General features: G+C 38.4%; 1 protein-coding gene and 1 pseudogene across 11 annotated transcripts in view; one reads left to right on the top strand and one right to left on the bottom strand.

Moving 5' to 3' along the window:
* The window catches only part of LOC109558542 (histone-lysine N-methyltransferase SETMAR-like), a 29,537-nt pseudogene extending 7,155 nt beyond the window's left edge, over positions 1-22,382 (top strand).
* CCDC91 (coiled-coil domain containing 91) overlaps positions 1-26,554 on the bottom strand; it is a 395,166-nt gene that overhangs the window by 360,703 nt on the left and 7,909 nt on the right. The window lies entirely within an intron of this gene.

Genomic DNA, 26,554 nt, shown 5'->3' on the forward strand with positions numbered 1-26,554 from the left:
CAGCAGCAGGAATACAAGTTAGTTTGAATATCCAGAACTAAATAAACTTAATTCACATGAAGGCAAATCATATGATCATGTCAATAAATGCAGAAAACATTTTGACAGAACTCAAAACCCATTCAATATACAAAAAACAGAAGAAAATGTATTCAGCTTGATGAAGGCTATTTACAAAAACAAGAAACTCACAGCTAACATAAAGGTCAAAGATTGAATCCCTTCATCTTAAGATCCCAAAGAGCTCAAAGATGCATGATCTCACTGGAGGTCGTAGCTAGTATAATAAGACAATAAACTGAAATTAAAAACATATAGACTGGAAAAGATGTAAAACTATCTTCATTCACAGGAAAACACTCTTGTCTATAAAGAAAATCCTAAGGAATTTACTAAAAATTTTATATTGACTTTGTGTTAAAGGTCAAAAACTGGAAAACACAAAGTCAATATAAAAAAATCAACTGTATTTTATAGTCTGCTGCTGCTGCTGCTGCTGCTGCTAAGTCACTTCAGTCATGTCCGACTCTGTGCAACCCCATAGACGGCAGCCCACCAGGCTCCCCCGTCCCTGGGATTCCCCAGGCAAGAACACTGGAGTGCGTTGCCATTTCCTTCTCCAATTTTATAGTCTAGAAACTAATAATTGAAAATTAAATAAACAATACCAACAGTATCATCAAACATCTGAAACAATGATAAATTTAACAAAATGTGTACAAAACATATATATGAACCAGATTAATTCAGCATTGCTACTACTTCTCTTCAAATTGAGATATAAATTTAATATTTTCCTAATCAAAAGCCCAGTAGGCTTTACTTTAAAAACTGTCAAGCTATTTCCAAGATATGCATGAAAATGTAAAGAACCTAAATAACCAATAGTTTGAAAATGAAGAACAAATGTGAAAGACTCAAGATTATGATTTTTACCTGAAAGCTACAGTAAGTCAACATAGTGTGATAAGCATAGAGTTCAGAAACAGATACACATGTATGCCACAAAGTTCCCACGGTAATACAATAGGGAAAGAACAGTCTTTTGACAAGGTGGATATCCATATGCAAAATAATGAACCTTGACATTTACAGTGTATCATGCAAAGAAAATACTAACTTGAAACTGATAATAAACGTAAACCTGAAACTATGTAACTTCTACAGGAAAACACTGAAGAGAATCTTTCAAACCACAGGTTAGGTAGAGATTTCTTAAATAAAACAAAAAGTACAAACCACAGAAGAAACAAAAGAGACTATCAAAATTAAACACGTCTGTTCAAAACACATGTTTGTCTGCTCTTACTTCCAGAGAGTCTGAATCAGAGTGACATTCAAGAATCTGAATATATAAAAAGTTATTTTTGATGCCAGTGGTTGCTGAACCACCTTCAGAGAAACATTTAACTTTCAGATCAATCCATTGACACAAGTAACGGCTTTTATGGAAATAAGGGAGAAAGCACGCAAACCTGCAGCTTTTTTGGCTACTATTCTTCCTGTACTAGTGGCTGTTTCCCAATGGTTCATTGTCTATAATGACGAAGCACACTCACTGAACCAAGGCAGAAAGGAAATAGACTTTAAAAATGCAGCGTGTCTCGGAAACGAGAATGGTAGTTCCTCAAAAGATTAAGCATTGAATTACCATATGATCCAGCATGCCATTTGTGTGTATATACACAAAAGAACTTAAAGCAGAGACTCCTCACACACTAATATACTCACAATTATCTGAAAGCAGATAATCATATGCCCAACTTTATAGCAGTATTATTCACAATACCCAAAAAGTGAAAACAACCCAAATGTCTATCTGTAGATGAACAGATAAACAAAATGTAGTATATACATAGAATAAAATACAACTCAGCCTTAAAAAGGAATGAAATTCTGATACATGACACAATATAGATGAACCAAAAGACATTATATCAAGTGATATAAGACAAAAACAAAAGAGCAAATATTATACGATTCCACTTATATAAGGCACTGATATATCAAATTCTTAGAGAAAGTAGAATGGTGGTTACCAAGGACCAGGATGGGAGATTGTGGGGAATTACTGTTTAATAGGTACAGAGTTGCAATTAAGGATGACAAAAAAGTGGTGATAGACAGTGGTGATGGTTACATAACAATATCAATGTACTTAATACCACTGAACATGAGAATGATAAACTTTATGTTATACATATTTTACCACAATTTTAAATGTTTTTAAATGTATGTATTGTTATGAATATGAAAAGGCAAGCCACTGACTGGGACAAAATATTTGAAAAATACATCTGGTAAAGGTCTTAGATCCAGAATATAAACATAACCCTTACAACTAAATAAGATGAACAATTCTATGTTTTAAATGACAAAAAAAATGAATACACATTTCATAAAGTATAAGAATAGCACATGAAAAGATGTTTAACCATCATTAGCCTTCAGGAAAATGAAAATTAAATCCAAAATGCAGGTACTGATCACATCTACTAAAGTGGCTAAAATTAAAAAGACTTAAAACAGACACAACTAAAATGCCTATCAGCTAGTAAATGGATAAAAGAATTGTAGTGCATCCATACAGTGGGCTACTACTCAGCAATAAAAATGAGTAACATATGTACAACACGGATGAATCTTTATTATATCAAGTGAAAGAAGCTGATCACACACAAATCCAAAAAAAAAAAGACATTTATAATGTTCCTTTTATATTAAATTCCTAAGAAGACAAAACCTTAGTAACCAAAAGCAAGTCAATAGTTGTCAGGGACCAAGAGTGGTAACACAGGATCAACTGTAAAGAGACTCACGGAGTATTTCAGAGTGATGGAATGTTCTGGATCATGAATGTAATATTCACAAATACAGGAATATTTGTCAGAAGTCATGTGATTTGGTGTTTCGCTGGTGGCTCAGGTGGTAAAGAAACTGCCTGCAATGCAAGAGACCAGGTTCAATCCCTGGGTCAGGAATATCCCCTGGAGAAAGAAATGGCAACCCATTCCAGTATTCTTGCCTGAGAAATCCCATGGACAGAGGAGCCTGGTGGGCTACAGTCCATGGGGTCGCAAGAGTGGGACACAGCTTAGTGACTAAACCACCGCCACCACTGTGTCATTTTAGTTTATTTTTTAAGATTTTAACATTATTATATTATTGGTTATTTTAATTGTATAAATGTTACATCTCAGTAAAACTGAGTTTTTAAATCACCACAGAATATAGAATAGTGGAAAAGAATACTCTGAGACTTTTATCACAATCCCACTGCTTATCACTATTGCTAAGTCCCTTCCTAAAGCAGGGGTAGGAATAGAAAGAGCACAATGGAAACAGTCCAGCTAATGGTCATTTCTTGAAATTAAGGTCAGAGAAAAGATTATCTCTTAGGCAGAACTATAGTTGCTAGCAAACTCAAAGAGAGGAGGGAGTGACACTTAGAGAAAAAAGATATGCAGTGTGTAAAGTACCTCAGGGTGTGTAATATGGGTAAGCTTGAAATAGAGCATCCAAGGACAGAGAAAGTGAGAACAGATCATGGGGTCACCAAACTAGAAAACCAAGGAGACTAGAGTAGAAGGGGATAGATGTATTAGGAACACAGGAAGATAGCCTCAGATGTTAAGTGAAATATGGGGTGTTTTTAAATCTTTCTACAGTAAGCTAGGCTTCCCTGGTGGCTCAGCGGTAAGAAATCCACCTGCCAAAGCAGGAGACACAGATACAATCCCTAGCTTGGGAAGATATCCTGGAGAAGGAAATGATGACCCATTCCAGTATTCCTTGCTAGAAAGTCTCATGGACAGAGGTCCTCGGTGGGCTAGGTCCTATAGTTCATGGGATTACAAAAGAGTCAGACATGACTTAGCGACTAAACAACTGTAAGCTAGCCTGCCTGAGACTGGAGAAGCTACCAGGCATACTCAAATTGTAATCAGTTTTCTGATACTCTGTCTTGCTTTTAAACTTTCTGTCATATCACCACCCTTTGTCCCCAGAAAAGCCTTATTTTTTAAGATTGCTAAATAACAGTGATTACATGTTTGTTTGTTTGTTTTTTCCCCCAAGCAATCAACAAGTGAGAGCATTATCCCAGCCTGCCCAGGTTGGACTTCATCATGCCCATGATGAAGCTTATACATTCCACTATACTGCTACTGGTAATCTATCCTTATAGATCCTAGAGTCCCTTAATGATCTGGCTCAAATTTACACTTCTAGTCTCATCTTCTGCCTCTTTCAGCCATTCTGAAGTTTGCAATTTTTTTTTTTCCTGCACAGAACAACAGTTCATTAACACATTATTTTTAATTGACTTTACTGACTTCTACTTCTCAAATGAGAAAAAATCCAAAGCATGTCTGTAGCTATTAATATAAAACTAAGTAGTCAATTCAAAATTGTTATTTCAGAAATTTCCTTAAAAATTGTCCAAGAGCTCTATACAACTCAAACATGCACAAACTTGACATATGTGTAAACAACTCTACTGGAATATTTAAAGAATACAATGAGTTGAGGGATTTCAATATTCCCAGGCAACTTAAGGTGAAACATATACATGTGTGTTAATATACACATATATTCAATTATGTGTCCTAGTCTGTGCTAGCATCTCTGTTGTCAGCACCATAATACAACCATCTAGTTCATTTTTCCATAGTCCCTGAAAATAAGCTAAGAGCTTACACTAGGCCAAAATTTTCTTATGGGAGACACGTACACATGCACTATGGTAACATAAAAGCAATGGCAGTGATGTGAACAGAAGTGCAATTTTCCTAAGCCCTGACTCCTTCACTGTCATTACAACTGACTCCCTGATGCTTATGGTATTCCCTGATATCTTTATGATATTCTGAAAGGCCAAAACAAAGAATATCTTAAAATGAAAGCAATATTATTTATATGCCTCACAATAACTTTCTTTCTCAACATAGACACATACAACTTCATCATCAACAAATTTCAGTTTCAATTTCAAAGATGAAGAAACAGCATTTCCTGTTTGTTTTTTTTTATTTTATTTCCAAACTTTACATAATTGTATTAGTTTTGCCAAATATCGAAATGAATCCACCACAGGTATACATGTGCTCCCCATCCCGAATCCTGCTTATTTTAACAAGATTACTCTGAACAATTCTTATAATGTTATTTTAAGAATAGATAAGAGCAGATAATTACATGAAAGAATGTTACAGTTCCTACACATAGAAACATATGCCCCAGCTTTCACATATAAAACCAATTAGTGGTGTTTTATTCAATCGTTATGGTTTCCTTCCTCCCCGAAGGTTGACAATGTCCATAAATCATTACACAGAAACTCCCAAAAAGATGTACTCATTTCTCGATTAGAATATTTTTGAGGCACAATATATATTTTTTCTTTTAATTAATGACACAAAGTAACTGAATTGCACAAAGTAATGACACAAAGTGACTGAAGATTTGCCTAGAAAATCACTATACATTTTCCAAGCCTGAGAACCAACAAAAGTTTGCTATGAAATCCAACATCAGAGACACAAGAGAATGAGTCTGCTGCTGCTGCTGCTGCTGCTGCTGCTGCTGCTGCTACGTCGCTTCAGTCGTGTCCGACTCCGTGAGATCCCATAGATGGAAGCCCACAGACGGAAGCCCACCAGGCTACCCCCTCCCCGGGATTCTCCGGGCAAGAACACTGGAGTGGGTTGCCATTTCCCTCTCCGATGCATGAAAGAGAAAAGTGAAAGTGAAGTAGCTCAGTCGTGTCCGACTCTTAGCAACCCCATGGTCTGTGGCCTACCAGGCTCCTCCGTCCATGGGATTTTCCAGGCAAGAGTACTGGAGTGGGGTGCCACTGCCTTCTCCGAGAACAAGTCTACTGAGAGTCAAATTAAAAAAGAAAAAACAAACATGTTTTTTGCCTGCTTCTGGACCTCAGCTCCGCTACATAATCACAATGGAAAGAATGTGTGGTAATTAATCAGCTTTCAATGCCTCTTGATGAATGTGAGGGAAGAGAGTGAAAAAGTTGGCTTAAAGCTCAGCATTCAGAAAACTAAGACCATGGCATCTGGTCCTATCACTTCATGGCAAATAGATGGGGAAACAGTGGAAACAGTTTCAGACTTTTATTTTTGGGGGCTCCAAAATCACTGTAGATGGTGACTACAGCAATGAAATTAAGAGACACTTACTCCTTGGAAGGAAAGTTATGACCAACCTAGATAGCATATTCAAAAGCAGAGACATTACTTTGCCAACTAAGGTCCGTCTAGTCAAGGCTATGGTTTTTCCAGTGGTCATGTATGGATGTGAGAGTTGGACGGTAAAGAAAACTGAGCGTCCAAGAATTGACGCTTTTAAACTGTGGTGTTGGAGAAGGCTCTTGAGAGCCCCTTGGACTGCAAGGAGATCCAACCAGTCCATCCTAAAGATCAGTCCTGGGTGTTCATTGGAAGGACTGATGTTGAAGTTGAAACTCCAATGCTTTGGCCACCTCATGCAAAGAGTTGACTCACTGGAAAAGACCCTTTTGCTGTCTCACATACAGGGTTATCATTACCATCTTTCTAAATTCCATATATATGTGTTAGTATACTGTATTGGTGTTTTTCTTTCTGGTTTACTTCACTCTGTATAATCGGCTCCAGTTTCATCCACCTCATTAGAACTGATTCAAATATATTCTTTTTAATGGCTGAGTTACTCTATTGTGTTGTTGATGTATGGCAAAACCAATACAATATTGTAAAGTAATCAGCCTCTATTTAAAATAAGTAAATTTAAATTAAAAAAAAAAAGAAAGAAAGAAAGAAAAGACCCTGATGCTGGGAGGGACTGGGGGCAGGAGGAGAAGGGGACGACAGAGGATGAGATGGCTGGATGGCATCACCGACTCCATGAACATGGGTTTGGGTGAACTCTGGGAGTTGGTGATGGACAGGGAGGCTTGGCATGCTGCGATTCATGGGGTCGCAAAGAGTCGGACACGACTGAGCGACTGAACTGAACTGAACTGAAATGCTGAAAATATCCAAATATTTTTTCCCTAAAAACTTTTCTGAAAGGGGAAAATCCTATAGACTTCATGACTGCTCTTTCATTTACTTTTGAAAAATGAAAACAAACTAAGTACTGAGTACTGCTATTCATGGATTTTTTTCTCTCTTTTTAAGTAGTATCTTATCAGAGATACGATTTCTTTTTTTTATATTCACTAAATCTCTCTACAGTATATGTGATTAACTTCTTAGCATAATGACTAGTTTCCATAATCTAATGAGACTATGATAAAAATAAAAGCTCAAAGAACAATAGCAGTAACAGTAACTGAGTTTTACTAGATACATTTAAAACAAAAGTAGACATCTGTCAGTAATCATTACAGACAGTTGTTAAATGTCAATACACTGACTGTGTCTGAAGCTACTTAATTCTGAGAACTTAGTCATGGTTTCTAAGAGTTTTATTATAAATTATCCTTATAGTAGTAGGACTCAGCATCTTATAGTAATTTATCATGTGAGATTTGGAATACAGAAAGGAATGAATTGGGAAAGGAGTACATCAAGGCTGCATATTGTCACCCTGCTTACTTACTTATGTGCAGAGTACATCATGCAAAATGCCAGGCTGGATGAAGCACAAGATGGAATCAAGATTGCTGGGAGAAATACCAATAACCTCAGACATGCAGATAGCATATCTACATATGCCTTACGACAGAAAGCAAATAGGAAATGAAGAAACTCTTGATGAAAGTGAAAGAGGAGAGTGAAAAAGCTGGCATAAAACTCAACATTCAGAAAACTAAGATCATGGCATCCGGTCCCATCACTTCATGGCAAATAGATGGGGAGACAGTAGAAACAGTGAGGGACTGTTTTTCTTGGGCTCCAAAATCACTGCAGATGGTGACTACAGCCATGAAATTAAAAGATGCTTGCTCATTGGAAGAAAAGCTGTGACCAATCTAGACAGCATATTAAAAAGCAGAGACATCACTTTGCCAACAAAGGCCTGTCTAGTCAAAGCTATGGTTTTTCCAGTAGTCATGTATGGATGTAAGAGTTGGACTATAAAGAAAGCTTAGCACCAAAGACCTGATGTTCTTGAACTGCGGTGTCGGAGAAGACTCTTAAGAGTCTGTTGGACTGCAAGATCAAACTAGTCTATCCTAAAGGAAATCAGTCCTGAATATTCATTGGAAGGAGTGATGCTGAAGCTGAAGCTCCAGTACTTTGGCCGCCTGATGTGAAGAACTGCCTCACTGGAAGACACCCTGATGCTGGGAAAGATTGAAGGCAGGAGGAGAAGGGGATGACAGAGGATGAGATGGCTGGATGCCATTATCGACTTGATGGACATGAGTCTGAACAAGCTCCAGGAGTTGGGTGATGGACAGGGAAGCCTGGCATGCTACAGTCCACGGGGTCATACAGTTGGACACAACTGAGCAAATGAACTGAACTGAAGGAATGAAAGCAATTTATAAAGTAAACTGCAAGGTCACTCTTTTAAAACTTTTATTAGCTCCATATTTGACATTCCACTTTGCCAAAATAGTCAATTATTTTCTGTCCATGGTAAGTGTATTAGTCAGGATCCTCCAGATTATTGCAGCTGACCCTTGAACAACAATGGGACTGAACTGCATGGGCCCACTTATATGCAAATTTTTTTCAAATAAATACATACTGCAATACGACATGATTTATGGTTGGTAGAAGCAATGGATGCAGAATCACAGATACAGCAAGCCAATTAGAAAGTTATACTCAGATATTAGACTACATGAGGTTCAGCATCCAACCCTTACATTGTTCAGGATCAGCTGTACAAAAAATAACTATATATAACTGTTATGGCAGCCCACTCCAGTATTCTTGCTGGGAAATTTCATGGACAGAGGAGCCCTGCAGGCTACAGTCCAAGGGGTACCAAAGAGTCAGACATGACTTAGCAAAAACAACAACAAAAAAATGTTATTTGTATATAATAATATATAATTTTATTTGTAATATTTAGATATTTATTTTTAATTTTATTTTATATTGAACTATAGTTAATATACAATGTGGTGTTAGTTTCAGATGTATGGCAAAATGATTCAGTTACACATATACATCCATACATTATTTGCAGATTCTTTTCCCATATAAGTATTATAGAAGATTGAGTAGTTTCCTGTGCTACACAGTAGCTCCTTATTGATTATCTATTTTATATTAGTAATGTGCATATGTTAATCCCAAACTTGTAATTTTTCCCTCCTCCTACCACCTTTCCCCTTTGTTAACCATAAGTTTGTTTTCAACATCTATGAGTCTGTTTCTGTTTTATAAATAAATTCATTTGTATCATATTTTTTAGATTCCACATATAAGTGATTATCATATGATATTTGTCTTTGACGTATTTCACTTAGTATGATAATCTCTAGGCCATCCATGTTGCTGCAAACGACATTATTTCATTCTTCTGTAAGGCTGAGTAATATTCCATTGTGTGTGTGTACCACACCTGTATCAATTCCACTATTGATGGGCATTGAGGTTGCTTCCATGTCCTAGCTATTGTAAATAGTGCTGCAATGTACACTGGGGTGCATGTATCTTTTCAAATTATGGTTTTCTCCAGATATGTGCCCAGGAGTAGGATTGCTAGATCATATGGTAGTTCTATTTTTAGTTTTTTAAGGAATCTCCATACCATTCTCCATAGTGGTTGTACCAATATACATTCCCACCAACAGTGTAGGAGGGTTCTCTTTCTCCACACTCTCTCCAGAATTTACCATCTGTAGACTTCTTGATGATGGCCATTCTGAACCATGTGAGATAATACTTCATTGTAGTTTTGATTTCAACTTCTCAGCTAGTGAAATTGAGCATCTTTTCATGTGTTTTTTGGCCACCTGTATGTCTACTTCAGAGAAATGTTTATTCAGATCTTCTGCCCACTTTTAGATTGGGTTGTTTATTTTTTTGATATTAAGCTACATAAGCTGTTTGTATATTTTGAAGATTAATCCCTTGTTGGTCACATGGTTTACAACAGTTTTTTCCCATGATATGGGTTGTCTTTTTGTTTATGGTTTGCTTTATTATGCAAAAGCTTTTAAGTAAGTTTGTTTATTTTCATTACTTTGAGAGGCGAATCCAAAAAGACATTACTGAGATTTATGACAAAGAGTGTTCTGCCTATGTTTTCCTCTAAGACTTTTATAGTATCCAGTCTTACATTTAGGTCTTTAATCCAATTTGAGTTTATCTTTGTATATGGTGTTAGAGAATGTTCTAATTTCATTCTTTTCCATGCACTTGTATAATTTTGCCAGCACCATTTGTCAAAGAGACTGTCTTTTCTCCATTGTATATTCTTGCCTCCTTTGTCACAGATTAACTGACCACTGGTACATGAGTTTATTTCTGGACTTTCTATCCTATTCCACTGATTTATATTTCTGTCTTTATGCCAGTACCATACTATTTGGTTACTGCAGCTTTGTAATTATTGTTTTTATAATAATATATAATTTTAATATAATTTTATATTTTATATATACATTTTATACATGTACACACACACACATAAAAGAGACACAGAGAGAGAACTAGATTAAGAGGAACTGGCTCATAAGATTACGGAAGCTAAGAAGTCCCAAGATCCACAGGTGACAAGCTGGAAACCCAGGAGAATGGATGGTGCAGTTCCAGTCTGCATCCAAAGTGTCCAAGAGTAAGAGAAGACCAATTTCCCAGTTCAGGCAACTAGGCAGAAGTTTTATCTTACTCAGCTTTTTGTTCTATTGGGCAGTCGGCTTTATTCTGTCTAGTAATTCTAATGCTAATCTCACAAACACACTCAGAATAAAGTTTGATCAAATATCTTCAGCAAGCACTCAGCTGCTCATGGTTCTTTACATGGTGGGGTGATCCAAACCCTCATTCCTGAGAGGTCTGGGCCATTAGAAGACCTCCCTAAATTGGGTTGTTTTAGTTTTCCATTGACTTTAATCACAAGGCATGATAATACTAAGAGATGCCTTAAAAAATCTCCTGTATTTCAGCCATAGACGTCCTTCCCTCCACTGTGGAATATAAGTCTAATATCCCGTTGGTAGTCAGGATCAATCACCCTAGCCAACACAATAACTCCTTCTTTGCCTGTTGATTCAGAGGCATGAGAAACCCAAAGTAGCTAGGCAGTAGTCTTAATTTCCAATTCAATGGAATCACTTCAAGTGAAAGCACTCCTCCTTTTGGAACTAGGACCTATAAACTGGCAGAGCATAAAGTCATAGAAACAGAAACCAAAAATTTTGCTAAAGGGTCACTAGGTGTAATAGAGGATAGTACTGCTCCCATTTCCACCCCTTGATTCCTGGACCTGTGACCCTGGCTATGGGAAAAACAGCAACATATACTGTATGCTAATTCAAAGTATATACAACTTCTGGAGAACCTTGTCCCAGTCCTACAGAGTACTGACACCATAATAAATTAATAATAAGCCTTCTGGCACTGTAACTTGGTCTTCAGAAGACCGTTCCACCATTCTGTCAAGCCAGCTGCTTCAGAATGGCAGCACAAGGTGTGCTGCGCTGTGCTGTGTGCTGTGCCAAGTCACTTCAGTTGCGTCAGACTCTTTGCGACCCTATGACCACAGCCCACAGGGCTCCTCTGTCCAGGGGATTCTCCAGGCAAGAATACTGGAGTGGGTTGCCGTGCCCTCCTCCAAAGGATCTTCCTGACCCAGGGATCAAACCAGTGTCTCTTATGTCTCCTGCACTGGCAGGCAAGTTCTTTCCCACTAGTACTACCTGGAAAGCCCAGGAAATAAGGTAAGACCAGTGAATTCCATGACCATGGGCCCACTGCTACACTTCTTTTGCTGTGAAGTGAGTTCCTTAACAGAAGAAATGCTGTGTGGAATACCATGTAGTGAATGAAGCATTCTATAATTCTAGAGATGACAGTTTTGCCAGAAGCACTGCATGCAGGGAAGGCAAATCCATATACAAACTAAGCATCTATTCCAGTAAGAACAAATCACTGCCACTTCCATGATGGGAGCAGTTCAGTATAACCAACCTGCCTCCATTTGGCTGGCTAATCACCCACTAAGAATGGTGCTATATCAAGGATTTAGGGTTAGTCTCTGCTGATGACAGATTGGGCCATTCAGCAGTTGCCATAGCCAGGTTGGCCTTGATGAGGGGAAGTCTATGTTGCTATGTCTATATGTAACCTCCACCCCTGCCAGCATGGCCACTTTGCTTATAAGCCCACTAAACAATGACACAGATGACAGGGAAAAGAGGCTGACTGGTATCCAGAGAATGAGAGAGTCATCCTATCCACCTGATTATTAAAATCCTCCTCTGCTGAGATCACTCTTTGGTCAGTATTCACATGAAATTCAAATATCTTCACTTTTTTTCCCCCATTCAAAGAAGTCTATCCAAATTTCCTTGTCACCCAAATTTCCTTGTCACCAACATTCCAATCATGTTTCTCCCAAGATCCTGACCTCCAGCCAAACCACTGGCCAGAGGCCATGAATCAGTGCACATCTGCACGTCTGGTCATTTATCCTTTCAAGCAAAGTGAATAACCAGGTGCAATGCCTGAAGTTCTGCCCACAGGGAGGATTTCCCTCCACTACTATCCTACAGGGGTGTCCCAGAAATGGGCTGCACTACTGCAGTCAACCACTTTTCTGGGCTGCCTGTGTATTATGCAAAACCATCTATACACCAGGCTTTAGTCTTCTCTTCTGTGGTCTGATCTTAGCAAACTTTTCACAAGGCCACAGGTGTACTCTGGAAAAAGAAGACACTGTAGCAGAGTAGGGACCAGGACATTTGGGCCACTTCTTCCACTTGTCTGTGCCTTGAAGGCCTGCTCAGGCCTGATCAGATATATACCGCTTCCATTTGATAATGAAGTACTGCTGTACATGCCCAATTTTATGGGTTGGCAGGTCAGATAGCACTCATTTTATGATAAGCAGCTAAGGTGACATGGTAACTTGGTGTCCCATGGTTATGCAATCAGTGTCTAAGGCCCAAATGTAGAACAACAGCTATTTCTCAAGAAGCACAGTTACCCATAGAGGATGGCAAGGCGTTGGTCCAAAATCCGAAGGGCCTGCCCTGTGATTCCCTGGCAGTACCAAACAGTATCACTATCTGCCATTTACACTTGAAGGACCACCAGATCTCCTGGATCCCATGGCCCAGGTGACAGAGCAGCTTGCACAGCATCCTGGACCTTTGGCAAAATCTTGGTCTTGTTCTGGGTCCCACTCAAAATTAGCAGCATTTTGAGTCAGGAAACAGGCCAGAGCAAAATACCCCAAATGAGGACTATGTTGTCTTTAACGTCCAGAGAGCCACTGAATGTTGTGCCTCTTTCTTGATTGTAGGAGGGCCCAGATGCAAAAACTTATCCTTGTCTTAACCTTAGATGTGATATCTCAAGATACGTCACACCACTGGACCCCTAGAAATTTCTCTGAGGTAGGAGGTCCCCGAACTTTTATCAGATTTGTTTCTTACACTCTGACACTAAAATGTTTTACTAACAAGTCTAATGTAGTTGGTGCTTCTTATTCACGAGGTCCAGTCAACATAATGTCCTCAATTTAATGGACTAGTGTGAACCAGGTGATTCAGAGCCACACAAACTAAATTATGATGTAGGGCAGGAGAGCCGATATACCCCTGAGGTAGGACAGTGAAGGTGTATTGCTGGCCTTGCCAGCTGGCAGCAAACTTTTTCAGTTAGACCTTATTGACAGAGATGGAGAAAAGATATTTACCAGATCAAGAGCTGTACACAGTCACCTGGGGATGTAGTAAACTGCTCCAGCAATAAAACCATATCTGGTATAGCAGCTGCAACTGCAATCACCACACAGCTAAGCTTATAATAATTCACTGTCATTCTCCAAGATCCATCTGTTTATGCACAGGCCAAACAGATCAGATGAATGGGGAAGTGGTGGGAATCACCATCCCTGCATGTTTCATGTCCTTGATGATGGCACTAATATCTGCAATTCCTCCAGAAATGAGAAACTGCTTTCGGTTTACTATGTTGTTAGATGAGGCAATTATACTGTCTTCCATTTAGCCTTTCTCACCATAATCACCTTCATTCCACTGGTCAGGGAACCAATGTGGAGACTGCAACAGCTGCTGAATATATCTATTCCAATTATGCATTCTGGAACTGGACAAAACACCACAGGATGGACTTGGGGACCCACTGAGCCCACTGTGAGACAGACTTGAACTAAAACTTCAGTGATTACTTGATCTCCATAGGCCACTATGCTGACTGATAGACCAAAGGGACAATTTGGGTCTCTTGGAATTAGCATCAGTCCAAAGCCAATATCCAGTAGTCTTTGGAAGGTCTGATTATTTCCTTTTCCCCAATGCACAATTACCCTAGTAAAAGGCTGTAGGTCCCTTTGGGGAGGGCTGGGAGAAAGATTACCGGTATACCCTTTGGCAGTGTACCAGAGTCCTTCTGCAAGGGGACCTTGCCTCGTCTTCACTCAAAGGATTCTAAGTCTGCAAAAATTCAAGTCTTAGAATTGACTGATGGGTCATGACTCTGTTTTTATGATTCAGGCTAGACTTCTGTTCACCTGACCTAGAACTTTTCTTCTTATACAGATCAAGTAAGAATTTAGTAGGCTTCCTGTCTTTTCACTTCTAGAACCACCATAATCAACTAGCCAACACCACTGTTCTGCATGAGTCAGACTATTATAACTGACACTTTGATTCTGCTGTCCAAACCTGGTTCACCTTGCCTTTGACATTCAGATGTCACGACTGGGTCCTGTCACCCTGGAATTCATTTCCTCTCATTTACATTTAGTTTTCCCGATTCAGTGACTGCATTCCCACTGAATCAATCACAGAACTCTTCAAGGATGCCAGGACTCACCTCACAATTTATCTCTCATAATATTAGTAAAAGGTATGTCCTCTGGACCCTCCCAGTTGGGGTGAGCACTTCTTAAATGACAAATCCACTCTAATATGCCTATCTCCCTAAGCCTCTGAATCCCTTCAAAGCCTTTAAATCCCTGAACCAAAATAGGTAGGTCCTGTGTTTGGAAGGAATGATGCTAAAGCTGAAACTCCAGTACTCTGGCCACCTCATGTGAAGAGTTGACTCATTGGAAAAAGACTCTGATGCTGGGGCGAATTGGGGGCAGGAGGAGAAGGGGACGACAGAGGATGAGATGGCTGGATGGCATCACTGACTCAATGGACGTGAGTCTGGGTGAGCTCCGGGAGTTGGTGATGGACAGGGAGGCCTGGCGAGCTGCAATTCATGGGGTCGCAAAGAGTCGGACACGACTGAACGACTGAACTGAACTGAACTGAACTGCATTTCCAACTCACTCACTGTGTGCCACCTTTTGGTGCATATTTCAGTCAAACAGCCACACTAAATGCAGAAGCTCTGCTTAGTGAGCCCATATACATACATTCTGTCTGGTTCGGTTTTATGTTCTTTTCATGATTATGCCGTACCTCTAGTATCATTCTCACACATGTTCCCTGGATTTCTGTCTGTATAAATTAGAAAGCTCAAGTAGTTCTTTTGGAGTGTAGAACATTTCCCCATAAGTCACACTTTGTACCTCATCTTTAGAAACCTGCTGGGATTTGAGTCTAGTCATAGATCTAGAAGAGTGTAGGGGCAGGTCTTAAGGAGATCAGCACTGCCTTTTTTGGCAACTGCCTCTGGAGTAGCCATTAATGCAAAATTAATCCCCTCAGATCTCAGACAGTTGTGGAGAGCTACTACCACAGGAGTGAGGCAGAGCCCCCAGTGAGGATGAGAAAGCCACCATCACTGAGCATGGGAAGGATGCTTCCACTGGCAAAAATACTCATCAGCATTGAGGGGCTCAATGTGTCCAGCTTCATCAGGGTCTTCCCTTGCATTCCTAGTCTAACTTTCAGGACCCCATTACTTTTCAATCAATGCTCTCCCTATAATGTATCATTTACATTACTCTCATCTACTTGACTGGGAGGTCCTTGAAAATCAAGTGACATTTATTTCTGTATCTTCCACTGCCTAGTACAGAACCCTGAAATTATAGTCAGGGCTCAATAAAGACTTCTGTTGAGTTGAATTTTGCTTCTCACCATAGCTCAGTAGTCCATTATTTCACTTTCATAAACTCAGTTTGACAGTCATTAAATCCTTGTTCATGAACCTATCAAAGGTCTCATCTGCTAGTAGTGTCCTTTAACAGAAAACAGAGCTGTTTACCAAAAAAAAACACATAAAGGACTTGCTTGCTCACATTTTTCTAAGATAATATAAAACTGTCCTAATCACGGATTTTCATTTCTTCCTGAATCAAGGTACCAGTATCTTTGGCAGGATCATTTTTTTCATCTGATTTCAACTTGTAATTTATGTTTTTCACTTTCATATATAATAAGTAATTGAGTACCAAATGTATCTTAAAGACTTCTAAAATATATATACTCTAGCTCATCAAAAACAGAATTAAATATGCATGTGGAAACAAAAATGTCTGAAACACACAAAGCCTCTATAATTGGGTATATTCCTGACAAATCTGACATCTTCTGAGCAATGTTTGAACAACTTTTCCTCTGTACCATTATGAAGATTAACTGAGCCATTAGCTAAAAATCCAAAGTTTTCTCACAAGGCAATCTAGGCAATCCCAATGGTTCTTTTTTTATATGCAATAGTGTCAAGATCCAACAGAAATGTCAACTGACACTCTCTCTCTACTGAGTAAATATATAACCAAATCCAAAAAATGCTAGCTATTGGGTGATGGCACTGACAACAGTAAGTTTTATTCACTTAAGTTCCATTCATTGTGTATAAGTATTTCTACACTTTAACCCCATGTTCTTATCAACTGTTTGAAAGCAACAATCATCCAAATCTCTTCTGAAGTAGTGAAAATAACATTCTCAATTATGACTCTCGGGTAATACAAGATGACAAGATGCTAAGTCAGTGAGTTAAATGCTAGGGAAAAAATAATAAGTTCAGTTACCTTTAATTACTAAGGCATTAAAACTCCACAAGTACAAGTCTAGAGATTTTTCACCAAATTGAAAAAAACAAAAAACAAAAAAAAAACTGAGCTTCTACTTACCTTTCTTTACTAGAAAATCCCATTAACCAAGTACTATGTTCAGGCATAGCATACTATAAGCATTCAATAATGTTTTCTTTTTATAATCATTTTAATATTTCTATTAATGTTTAAGCATAATTCACAAGCCCTAACTAAATATTTCCCCTATTTAAATTGACTCAAAAATATAAGACAGAATGGCATAATTCCAAGTGGCCACACAAGACAAAGAACACAGAGTTTACATAAAGAGTTCACCAAGACAGAAAAATAGCAAGAAAAATAGTAACAATAAAAATATTAAAAACCTGGAGAGGAGAGAAAAAAATTTGATATCCCAAGTTGCCACATTACATATATATATATAATGTATTTTAAAGTATATATACACAACAAACATATATTTATAAATATCTAGTTTCAACAAAAATTGATACATGCCAAGAAACAAAAACATAGAGCCCCTACACAAAGGAAAAAAATACAGTCAACAGAAATTTACTTGTGAGGAAACTCAGACATTAGACTTATTAGACAAAGATATTAAAATTCACAACTCTAACATGTTCAAATATCATGTCTCAAATTACTAAAGGAAACTGTGCCTAAATAAAGGAAAAATAATAACAAAGTCTCACAAAATAAAGAATATTAATGAAAAGACAGGAGTTATAAAAATAAAACATAAAATATGGAGTTTATTTACAGGTCAGCAATGGAGAAACAGACATAGAGAACAGACTTATGGACATGGGAGAGGGGAGTATGGGAAGAGTAACATGGAAACTTACAATACCATATGTAAAATAGACTGCAAAGGGGAATTTGCTGGATGGCTCAGGAAACTCAAACAGGGGCTCTGTATCAATCTAGAGGGGTGAGATGGGGCAGGAGATGGGAGGGAGGTTCAAAAGGGAGGGGATATATGTATATCTATGACTGATTCATAATGAGGTTTGACAGAAAACAACAAAATTCTGTAAAGCAATTATCCTCCAAAAAAAAAAAATTAATTAAAAAAAAAATCTAGAGTTGAAAGTACATTGACTGAAATTTTAAAACATCCACTAGAAGACCTCAACACCAAATTTATGAAATGATAGAAGGAAGAATCAGTGAATGTGAAGATAGGTCAATTGAGATTAACCAGTCTGAGCAAAAGGAAAAAGGATTAAAAAAAAAAAATTAACAAAGTATCAAAGACCTGTGGATAACCACCAAGAATACTAACATATGCCTAAGCATAATCAGAGTTCCAGAAAACAAGGAGACAAAGAAAGGGGCAGAAAAACTACTTAAGGAAATAATGCTAGAAAATTTCACAAATTTGATGAAAAACATTAACCTACACACCCAAGAAGTTCAACAAATTCCAAGTAGGATAAAATTAAGAGACCCCACTTTAAGGTGTCATAATCAAACTTTCAAATGCCAAGGACAAAGAGAGAATCTTGTAATCAGCAAAACAGAAGCAACTCATCAGGTACAAGCAATCAGTGATAAGATTTTTAATCTGACTTTTCATAAACAACCATGGAGGCAGAAGGCAATGGAATGGCCCAAAGTGCTGAAAGAGAGACTTTCAACCAAGAATTCTATACCCAACAAAACTAATACTAAAAAAAAAAAAAAATGAAGGTGAAATTAAGACTTACTCGAAGCAAAAACAAAGAGAATTTATCACCAGGAAGTCTTATCTATGAGGAATTCTAAAAGGAGCAATCAGGCTGAAATGAAAGAACCACACAAAGCAACTGAATTCTCACAAAGAAATAAAGAGCACCAGTAAAGATAACTACACAGGCAAATATAAAAGACACAGGTAAATATAAAAACTGTCTTTTATAATCATGAGTGTGATCACTGACCTAGAGCCAGACATCCTGGAATGTGAAGTCAAGGGGGCCTTAGAAAGCATCACTATGAACAAGGCTAGTGGAGGTGGTGAAATTCCAGTTGTGCTATTTCAAATTCTGAAAGATGATGCTGTGAAAGTGCTGCACTCAATATGCCAGCAAATTTGGAAAACTCAGCAGTGGCCACAGGACTGGAAAAGGTCCGTTTTCATTCCAATCCCAAAGAAAGGCAATGCTAAAGAATGCTCAAACTACAGCACAATTGCACTCATCTCACATGCTAGTGTAAAGTAATGCTCAAAATTCTCCAAGCCAGGCTTCAGCAATATGTGAACCGTGAACTTCCTGATGTTCGAGCTGGTTTTAGAAAAGGCAGAGGAACCAGAGATCAAATTGCCAACATCCGCTGGATCATCGAAAAAGCAAGAGAGTTCCAAAAAAACATCTATTTCTGCTTTACTGACTATGCCAAAGCCTTGGACTGTGTGGATCACAATAAACTGTGGAAAATTCTGAAAGAGATGGGAATACCAGACCACCTGATCTGCCTCTTGAGAAATTTGTATGCAGGTCAGGAAGCAACAGTTAGAACTGGACATGGAACAACAGACTGGTTCCAAATAGGAAAAGGAGTTCGTCAAGGCTGTATATTGTCACCCTGCTTATTTAACTTAGATGCAGAGTACATCATGAGAAACGCTGGACTGTAAGAAACACAAGCTGGAATCAAGATTGCCGGGAGAAATATCAATCACCTCAGATATGCAGATGACACCACCCTTATGGCAGAAAGTGAAGAGGAACTCAAAAGCCTCTTGATGAAAGTGAAAGTGGAGAGTGAAAAAGTTGGCTTAAAGCTCAACATTCAGAAAACGAAGATCATGGCATCTGGTCCTACCACTTCATGGGAAACAGATGGGCAAACAGTAGAAACAGTGTCAGACTATTTTTCTGGGCTCCAAAATCACTACAGATGGTGACTGCAGCCATGAAATTAAAAGACGCTTACTCCTTGGAAGGAAAGTTATGACCAACCTAGATAGCATATTCAAAAGCAGAGACATTACTTTGCCAACAAAGGTTCGTCTAGTCAAGGCTATGGTTTTTCCTCTGGTCATGTACAACTGTGAGAGTTGGACTGTGAAGAAGGCTGAGCGCCAGAGAATTGATGCTTTTGAACTGTGGTGTTGGAGAAGACTCTTGAGAGTCCCTTGGACTGCAAGGAGATCCAACCAGTCCGTTCTGAAGGAGATCAGCCCTGGGATTTCTTTGGAAGGAATGATGCTAAAGCTGAAGCTCCTGTACTTTGGCCACCTCATGCAAAGAGTTGACTCACTGGAAAAGACTCTGATGCTGGGAGGGATTGGGGGCAAGAGGAGAAGGGGACGACAGAGGATGAGATGGCTGGATGGCATCACTGACTCGATGGACGTGAGTCTCAGTGAACTCCGGGAGTTGGTGATGGACAGGGAGGCCTAGCGTGCTGCGATTCATGGGGTCGCAAAGAGTCGGACACGACTGAGCGACTGATCTGATCTGATATAAATATAGATATATTTTGGGCTTTCCTGGTGGCTCAGACAGTAAAGAATCCGCCTGCAATGTGGAAGACCTGGGTTCGATCCCTGGGTTGGGAAGATCCCCTGGAGAAGAGAATGGCTACTCACTCCAGTATTCTGACCTAGAGAATTCCAAGGGCAGAGGAGCCTGGCAGGCTACAGTCCATGGGGTCACAAAGAGTCAGAGACACCTGACTTTCACAAAAGGTATATTCGTAATTCTTTTTTCACCTATACAATTTACAACACAACTGCACAAAGAAAGACTGCAAATCTGTGTTGATGGGCATCAACATAGAAAGATGTAATTTATGCGATAGCTGCACAACAAAGGAGAAGAAATGGAACTACATAGGGGCAAACTTTTTATAAATGTGAGATTGTTGGTGCTAATTCACAATAGACACCAAACAGACTGTTATAAAGTCAGTAGTTGTAATCCCCAGGGCAATCACTAAAAAAGTAACTTAAACATAGTGAAAGAAACAATAAAAGAATTAAAATGGAACACTAGAAAATGTCTACTTAATACAACACAAAGCAGTAATGGGATTAAGGAACAGCAACAACAAAAACACTTAAAAATATACAGAAAACAAATAGTAGGTTGATGCAAATGTAACTGCAGTTTTTGCTTGTAGAAATTTGCCATTTGATATTGGAATACATTCTTAAATAAATGTGGTTATGTTAAACATCATTTTAATGTGCATTTATTTTTTTTCTACTGACTTATTACTTGCAGTTTATTTTATATTTACTTTAGACTAGGGAACTGATGTTAGACAAAAAGTAAATTCAAGCAATTTTCTTATCTGAGTTCAAAATGGGAGGTAAAACAGCAGAGACAACTCACAACATCAACAACACATTTGGCCCAGGAACTTCTAACAAACATACGGTGCAGTGTTGGTTCAAGGAGTTTTGCAGAGGAGATGACAGCCTTGAAGATGAAGAGTATAGTGGCCAGCCACTAGAAGTTGACAACGACCAATTTAGAGACATCATTGAAGCTAATTCTCTTACAACTACAGGAGAAGTTGCCCAAGAACACAATGTCAGCCACGGAGTTGAGTTCTTTGGAATTTGAAGCAAATTTGAAAGGTGAAAAGGCTCGGTAAATGGGTGCCTTGTGAACTGACTGCAAATCAAAAAAATCATTGTTCTGAAGAGTCTTCTTCTCTTATTCCATGCAACACCAATTAACCATTCCTCGACTGGACTGTGGCATGCAAAGAAAAGTGGATTTTATATGACAACCAGCAACAATTAGCTCAGTGGCTGGACTGAGAAGAAGCTCCAAAGCACTTCCCAAAGCCAAACTTGCACCAAAAAAAAAAGGTCATGGTCACTCTTCGGTGATCTGAACAACTATAGCTTTTTGAATCCCAGAGAAACCATTACATTTGAAAAGTATGCTCAGCAAATCGATGAGATGCACCAAAAACTGCAATGTCTGCAGCACACAATGGTCAACAAAAAGGGCCCAATTCTTATCCATGACAACACCTGACCACACATCACACAACCAACGATTCACAAGTTGAATGAACTGGGCTACAAAATTTTGCCTCATCCACCATATTCACCTGACCTGTCATTAACCAACTACCACTTCTTCAAGCATCTGAACAACTTTTTGCAGGGAAAATGCTTCCACGACCAGCAGGAGGCAGAAAATTCTTTCCAAGAGTTCATCAAATCCCAAAGTACAGATTTTTATGCTACAGGAATAAACAAACCTATTTCTCACTGGCAAAAATGTGTTTGTTGTAATGGTTCCTATTTTGATTAATACAGATGTAACTAAGCCTAGTTATAATGATTTAAAAATCATGATTCGAAACTGCAATTACGTATGCACCAACTTAACAGTAAAATGGCAAGTATAATCCCTATCTTATCAGTAATTATCTTAAATACACGTGTGTTAAACAACCTGATCAAAAGGCAGAAATTTACAGAATGAAGAAAAAGCATGATCCAACTACATACTGACTACAACACCTTAGATTCAAAGACACAAGTACAATATTATACACCAGTAACACATGAAGTATAACTGAATACTTCATAATCAATATGCAGATGGTATACTATAAACAACCCAAGGTTTGGAGCATCCATTTCTTAAAAGTCTGTAAGTCAACCAAAAATCTGATTTTCATTCATCCAACATGTAGTTTTTTAGTAATATTCATGTAAACTCCTAAGTCTATCAGAGAAGCACACACATATTAATGGATCTTGCATAATATAGCATTATCTTTACTACAATTGCAGAAGTTTTGAATTATTATAATACAAAAGTAAAACATCTTGAAATGTTCATGTAGACCCTCTTTTACCACAAAATTGGACACAACATAAAAGGCAATTTGGCTGGCTTCTTCACTATCTATGCCTGCTTTTGGTAGGAGATGCACATGGTCTATGTTAGCAAGGCTGGCAAAAGGAGATAAAGACAATCTTTCCTGAATACCACTTAATGGAAAAAGTGATTTCACACTTTACAAAACAGTGTTTTTTTCATTGATATAATTAGTCTATATGAATATATGTGTTCAATAGCATTATGTAAATGCCAAAATGTTCATACTCTTCTAAAGATAAAAGGTTTACTAGAATTATAACATGCTGCATTTTAAAGCACCTAACATTACTTCTAATCTTCATCTAATAAACCTGTAACTTAAAAATAATCTTCTCATTTCAAAATTTTAAAATTATTGTCTTCTCTACTAGTGACAATAAATATATCCCTAATTCTTTAAGTAAAACTACAGCAATAGCTAATAACAGTCTTTCTACTCCTTATTTGAGACTTGACAGGGAAGGGAAGAGGATACAGGGCAAGAAATATCTAAAATAATTTAAAATTAGACAATATAAAAGAATATAAATAAAATATAAATTTCTATTTGGGCATTTTATATTTAACTGAAACTGACTCGTTTTGATTTATTAAATAGCTTAATGAGCTTATTTTAAAAATTAAAATAAGAAGACCAATCCAGAACAAGCAGAATATATACAAAATGCTTACATGAACTCCATATTGGTATTGTCAGTTCAGTTCAGTCGCTCAGTCATGTCCAATTATTTGCAACCCCATTAACCACAGGACACCAGGCCTCTCTGTCCATCACCAACTCCTGGAGTCCACCCAAACCCATGTCCATTGAGTCGGTGATGCCACCCAACCATCTAATCCACTGTTGTCCCCTTCTCCTCCTGCCCCCAATCCTTCCCAGCATCAGAGTCTTTTCCAATGAGTCAACTCTTTGCATGAGGTGGCCAAAGTATTGGAGTTTCAGCTTCAACATCAGTCCTTCCAATGAACACCCAGGACTGATCTCCTTTAGAATGGACTGGCTGCATCTCCTTGCAGTCCAAGGGACTCTCAAGAGTCTTCTCCAACACCACAGTTCAAAAGCATCAATTCTTCACTGCTCAGCTTTCTTTATACTCCAACTCTCACATCCATACATGACCACTGGAAAAACCATAGCCTTGACTAGACGGACCTTTGTTGGCAAAGTATCATCTCTGCTTTTTAATATGCTGTCTAGGTTGGTCATAACTTTCCTTCAAAAGAGTAAGCGTCTTTTAATTGCATGGCTACAATCACCATCTGCAGTGATTTTGGAGCTCAAAAAAATAAAGTCAGCCACTGTTTCCACTGTTTCCCCATCTACTTGCCATGATGTGATGGGACCAGATGCCACCATCGTTTTCTGAATGTTGAGCTTTAAGCCAGCTTCTTCACTCTCCTCTTTCACTTTCATCAAGACGCTCTTTAGTTCTTCGTTACTTTCTGCCATAAGGGTGGTATCATCTGCATATCTGAGGTTACTGATATTTCTCCCGGCATTATTGACTCCAGCTTGTGCTTCTTCCAGCCCAGCGTTTCTCATGATGTACTTGGCATAGATGTTACATAAGCAGGGTGACAGTATAGAGCCTTGACGTACTCGTTTTCCTATTTGGAACCAGTCTGTTGTTCCATATCCAGTTCTAACTGTTGCTTCCTGACCTGCATACAGGTGTCTCAAGAGGCAGGTCAGGTGGTCTGGTATTCCCATCTCTTTCAGAATTTTCCACAGTTTATTGTGATCTACACAGTCAAAGGCTTTGGCATAGTCAATAAAGCAGAAATAGATGTTTTTCTGGAACTCTCTTGCTTTTTCGATGATCCAGCGGATGTTGGCAATTTGATCTCTGTTCCTCTACCTTTTCTAAAACCAGCTTGAACATCTGGAAGTTCACAGTTCACGTACTGTTGAAGCCTGGCTTGGAGAATTTTGAGCATTCCTTTGCTAGCATGTGAGATGAGTGCAATTGTATGGTATTTAGAGTATTCTTTGGCATTGCCTTTCTTTGGGATTGGAATGAAAATGGGCCTTTTCCAGTCCTGTGGCCACTTCTGAGTTTTCCAAATTTGCTGACATGTTGAGTGCAGCACTTGCACAGCATCATCTTTCAGGATTTGGAATAGCTCAACTGGGATTCCATCACCTCCACTACCTTTGTTTGTAGGGATGCTTCCTAAGGCCCACTTGACTTCACATTCCAGGATGTTCGGCTCTAGGTGAGTGATCACACCATCGTGATTATCTGGGTGGTGAAGATCTTTTTTGTCCAGTTCTTCTGTGTATTCTTGCCACCTCTTCTTAATATCTTCTGCTTCTGTTAGGTCCATACCATTTCTGTCTTTTATTGTGCCCATCTTTGCATGAAATGTTCCCTTTGTATCTCTAATTTTCTTGAAGAGATCTCTAGTCTTTCCCATTCTATTGCTTTCCTCTATTTCTTTGCACTGATCACTGAGGAAGGCTTTCTTATCTCTCCTTGCTATTCTTTGGACCTCTGCATTCAAATGATATATCTTTCCTTTTCTCCTTTGCTTTTCACTTCCCTTCTTTTCACAGCTATTTGTAAGGCTTCCTCAGACGGCCTGAGTAGGAAGTCAAAAAACACCTGGAATAACAGGCAAATTTGAATGAAAAAAAAAAAAAAAACAGGCAAATTTGGCCTTGGAGTACAGAATGAAGTAGGGCAAAGACTAATAGAGTTCTGCCAAGGGAACGCACTGGGCATAGCAAACACCCTCTTCCAACAACACAAGAGAAGACTCTACACATGGACATCACCGGATGGTCAACACTGAAATCAGATTGCTTATATTCTTTGCAGCCAAAGATGGAGACACTCTATACAGTCAGCAAAAACAAGACCGGGAGCTGACTGTGGCTCAGATCATGAACTCCTTATTGCCAAATTCAGACTGAAATTGAAGAAAGTGGAGAAACCCACTAGACCATTCAGGTACGACCTAAGTCAAATCCCTTATGACTATACAGTGGAAGTGAGAAATAGATTTAAGGAACTAGATCTGATAGAGTGCCTGATGAACTATGGACGGAGGTTTGTGACATTGTACAGGAGACAGGAATCAAGACTATCTCCAAGAAAAAGAAATGCAAAAAAGCAATGGCTGTCTGAGGAGGCCTTACAAATACAAATATTGGTATTGTAGTCTACAAATAAAAGCAGTATAAAAAAAAAACACTTGTGATCAATCCAACTGTACCACTCACTGTTGATACAACCTTGAATAACATTGTTCACTTGTCTGAGACTCAGTTTCCTCACCTATTAAATGGGGAAAATACTACTTGGCTACAACCAAAGAGTCTGGTTGGAATTCAATAAAATAACACGCATAAAGGGTTTCTGCATGATACTGAACACAAAGATTTCTACAATCCTTATAAAAAGAACTTGAGCATTTTACATTACACAAAATGCATCAGGAATTTTATCTAGATCACTGGCAGAAAAATAATAATGTGGAAGGAAAAGTCATTTACTTATTGCACATGCTAAACCTATAAAATAAATGATATAAACTAGATAAATCTAATAAACTGAGTTTCTGAAATCCTAGGAGTCTATCTTGCAACA

Source organism: Bos indicus, chromosome 5 (assembly GCF_029378745.1).
Source record: "Bos indicus isolate NIAB-ARS_2022 breed Sahiwal x Tharparkar chromosome 5, NIAB-ARS_B.indTharparkar_mat_pri_1.0, whole genome shotgun sequence".
NCBI classification, from domain to species: Eukaryota; Metazoa; Chordata; class Mammalia; order Artiodactyla; family Bovidae; genus Bos; species Bos indicus.